The sequence below is a fragment of the Brassica oleracea genome, chromosome C6, assembly GCF_000695525.1.
Source record: "Brassica oleracea var. oleracea cultivar TO1000 chromosome C6, BOL, whole genome shotgun sequence".
NCBI lineage: Eukaryota > Viridiplantae > Streptophyta > Magnoliopsida > Brassicales > Brassicaceae > Brassica > Brassica oleracea.
Genome location: NC_027753.1, coordinates 10,191,887 through 10,196,557, shown reverse-complemented (window position 1 = coordinate 10,196,557; position 4,671 = coordinate 10,191,887).

Here is a 4,671-nt window from a genome sequence, read left to right as displayed (position 1 = left end):
TGCAGAGATGGAAGCACTGATATGGGCTATGGAATGTATGAGGAATTTACATCAGTTTCAGGTTACTTTTGCTACAGATTGTTCTCAATTGGTGAAGATGGTTTCAGAACCAGAGGAATGACCGGCGTTTGAGAGTTATCTGCACGACATAAAGCTACTGAAGACACGTTTTACTAGCTCAGAGATTATTCATGTACCCCGGACGGAAAATCAAAAGGCGGATAGTCTACAACGATGTGCCAGAAAACAATCGTCTTTCGTCGTTCATATGGATGCGGAGTTACCAGATTGGTTCGCAGAGTCTATATGAGTCTGTTTGTTGATGACAAAAAAAAAGTGAATTTGCTTACTTGTCATATTCTCTATAATTTTATTCAATTTGATTACTTATCATCTTTTTTTTAGGATTTTAGGATAATTCATTAGTTTAATTAATATTATTATTTATTTTTATTTGATATATATATATATATATATATATATATAGTTTTTTTTTATTCGATTTGATCGCTTAATATACAAAACCATATCCATATACTGTGGGCTTTTTAAAATAACAATCATTTGGTTTATTCGGTACTATCAAATCCAGATTATTTTCTTTATTTTGGTTTGGTTCGGTTTTACTGGATTGAACATCCTAGACTATCGTTATTTTGTTAATGTTTTATATTTGTGATTTTTATAATCATTTCACTACCACATGATTTCTTTTCAGTCCAAATACAATATGTGTTTAATTTCAAATAAAAATTTCCTAATTTAATTATTACTATTAGAAAAGATTTTGATTCAAAATCTGCATCACATAAATAAAAATAAAACTATGAAACAAAAGAACATAATTTAATACATTGATTACTAATATGAATATTAAAGACTTATAATTTATAATAATTTGAAATTTGTATCTAATTTAATTATTATATTTTGTTAAAAAGAAACATTAGAATTAAAAAAATGTTAGGTATATAGATATATTAATCGCACAGGGTGCGGGACATCAACTAGTATTTAAATGAAAAAAAAATGAAATAAAGAGAGGGATGACCCGGATCATCGGTTTTACCTGTTTTTTCTCGAATCCGGGTTTTAAACCAAACTGGACTCGGTTTCTTTAACGAGTCATGGTCAAACCGGTCCGACTTGCCGATTCGGTCTGGTTTTCAAAACACCGATAAAAGCTTATTTACCAGATTGAACCAATTAATGTGTCACTAGTTAACCACATAAAACCAGCAATCTGTGGCACCGACCAAACCATAAGCAAACCGGATATATCTAAAATAGATAGTGCTAACTCCTCGGATAAGTAAGGGGATCATGTATTCACAAACACTCCGCACACAAACAATTATCACGTTTGATTAGAAACCGAATCTTACGCACAACAAATTGCATTGAAACAATTTACTCATAGGGTGTGATTGAAAGGAACTTATAGCGATAATGTTCCAGGGATAATTATTTTTTTCTTTCAGTTCCACTTGTAACTACCAATCAGGTGAAAATAAGTTTTATCTCTCTTACGCTTAGTACTGTTCAAATAGAGGTATGTATTGCACTTTTTTCCCTCACTGTTTTTTAGGTGGAAAATAAGTTACAATCAACTTTTATTTTTTTTCATCTTTATAACTTTACTATTTTTCTTCCTAGTTACTCCATTTCAATTACTATATCAGTTACTCCATAATTTATCAATCACACCCATAAAATCGTTTTCATCTTAATATAAGACTGAAAAAGAAAGTTTTCTACAAAGTATAAAATAGTAGTAAGTGCATTTAAACAGTTCGATGATTAAGACAGATCGAACTAATAAAATATAAAATGTATATAGTGAAATCAGATCGATCATTTTCGGGGGTGGAGCCTGATCGAACGACGCCTATCTGTGAAGAGATAATATCACTGGAAAATTGGAAAAATGAGACATTTTGAACTTTTATTTGTCAAAATAGGATTTCTGATATTTTGGGCAATTCTGGACATATTTTACCCTTTTTTTTATGGAAAAAATAGTAAACTGAATTTTAAAAATGTTAAAAAATATCAAAACTATTGGAAACATAAGTATGACAATATATATGTTTAAATTGTTTTTTTTTTAAATGAATCATATTTTATTTCATCTTCTATCTACAGTTACAATACTCATTCTAGTTATCTACTTAGTCTAGAAATCGGCTACTAATGTTTATACATAGATATATCTTTGGTATACAACGTAACCTATCTTTTCTTATATATTCTAACCAAAGCTAGGTTACGTTACATTATAATCAAGAAAGATGTATTTCTTATACCTTTAGCTTGATAACGACATATAGCCACAATGCGTTGATATACCCTATCTATATTTGGAGCCATGATATGGTCTGTCTTTTACCTTATGTGGCGCCTAGGGAAGAATATGTTTCACATCTACTCTACTGTATTCTGACTTACATAGGTTATACATTCTACAGGAAATCCGAAAAATATGGAAACTTCCATAATCGGTTAAAGATGTTTCCTAAATGTAAACTAAATCTTCCCTAAATATCTCCAAGAATATTTTCTCCCACGTTTTTCTCCTTCTCCCACGATCTTTTGTCGTCGTTCTTTGTGTTTCTCTCTTCTTCATCGACATAATCATCTCTCTTTTCTCTATCAATACAACATGGTTCTAATCTATGTCAAATCGGGTGAATGGATGTGTAGTCGCGGTGATGACTGGAGTTTCGTGGTAGACAAAGAAAGGCGTGGTCGAATGGTAACATTAGCAACTACTACTACGTTGAAGCAGCTCAAGATAACGGTGTGTGAGGATTATGGGGTGGACCATAATGCCATTAATGCCGAGTTCAGTTATTCGTTGTTGAATCAAAAAGGGAATCCTCCAATTATTATCACCAATGATCGGCAAGCATCTAATTTTGTGGGCTATGCAAAGAGGGAATCGTCTACTACCTTGTGTGTGATGTTCTCTGTTTCTGGTGTAAATCAAAAGGAACGAGTCAATATCGATTTGAATAAGGAGCCTTGTGATTCAAGTAATGTTGAGGATGAAGAAGTTCCTGAGATAAACAATGGAAATTTTGGCGATGAAGAATAATTTCGATTACACTGTTATCAAATCCACGAGAAAATGGTGGTATATTCGATGTAAGGATGCATTGTGCAACTGGACTGTGCGTGCAGAAGGAATAGATGGGTCTACATATTTCATGATCAACCAATGTGATGGAAGACATTCATGTGCTCCTTCAAAGAAAAGGAAATTCGGAAAAACAGCATCTGCAAGAACAATTGGGACTCTGATACAACATCGATTTGATGATGCAAACGATGGCCCAAAACCGAATGACATCATTCAGTTTATGAGAATGGAGCATAGTTGTGAGATTACTTATTGGCACGCTTGGGAAGCTCGTGAGTTTGCTATTGCAGCTGCTAGAGGTATACCAGATCGCAGTTACTCTAAAATACCAGCATATTTGCATATGATTAAAGAAGCAAATCCTGGTACGCATACTCACTACGAAAATAATGAGAAGGGAAAATTCATGTATCTATTTATGTCATTTAGGCAATCAGTTAGAGGATTCTACAATGAAATGCGAAGGGTGATTGTCGTTGACGGAACTTTTCTGAAAAATAAATACAAAGGGATCCGGAAGTATGTTGGATCCGAGAACAGCTCTTTTTGTTGCGGGATTTGATTGAGCTGAGTAGGTAGTGGAGTGGCCACAGGGTTGCAGTCTGACATTGCCGCCACATCGAGTATGTCCTCAGCATACTGCTGCTGGTTGAGGAAGAGACCATTAGCATGGAAGGTCGCTTGAATGCCAAGAAAGTAGTGCATTTGCCCCAAGTCCTTCATCTTGAATTGCTTGCTGAGTTCATCCAAGAATGTCTCCATGACTGATGAGGTGTTTCCGGTGATCAGCATATCGTCAACGTAGAGAAGAAGCATGATGACATTCTTCCCATGAGAGTAGATGAAGAGAGAGGGGTCTTTGTAACTGCAAACGAACCCAAACTCGATGAGATAGTTGCTGAATTTATCGAACCAGGCGCGGGGAGACTGCTTCAAGCCGTAGAGAGCCTTGTGAAGAAGACACACGTGATTGGGTTTGGTCTTGTCTACAAAGCCGACTGGCTGCTTCATGTAAACTGTCTCACTCAAGTCGCCGTGGAGAAAGGCGTTTTTAACGTCCATTTGTCGAATGTGCCACTTCATGACCATAGCTGTATGCAGGATCATACGAACCGTGGCAGATCGCACCACAGGACTGTATGTCTCAAGGTAATTAACTCCTTCGGATTGATTGTACCCTTTAGCCACTAGTCTTGAGCGTAGAGACTTGACCATGCCGTCAGCATTTAGTTTGACCCGATAAACCCATCGATTCCCGAACACGTTTGTTCCCTCTTTATAGGGAACGAGAGACCATGTTTTTGTTTCTTCGCAGTTGCCAATTTCTTCATTCATGGAGGCATTCCATCCAGGATGGCTTAATGCTTCAGCCAGCGTTCGAGGTTCAGTGTATGACGCCTTCTGTGTAAGTAATGCATAACGCGGGTTTGGTTTGACTATTCCATCCTTAGCTCTTGTGATCATTGGGTGAGATGTTGATGGTGTAGGAACTCCAGCTGATGCTGTCCTGCCTTGCGTAGGTACAAAGT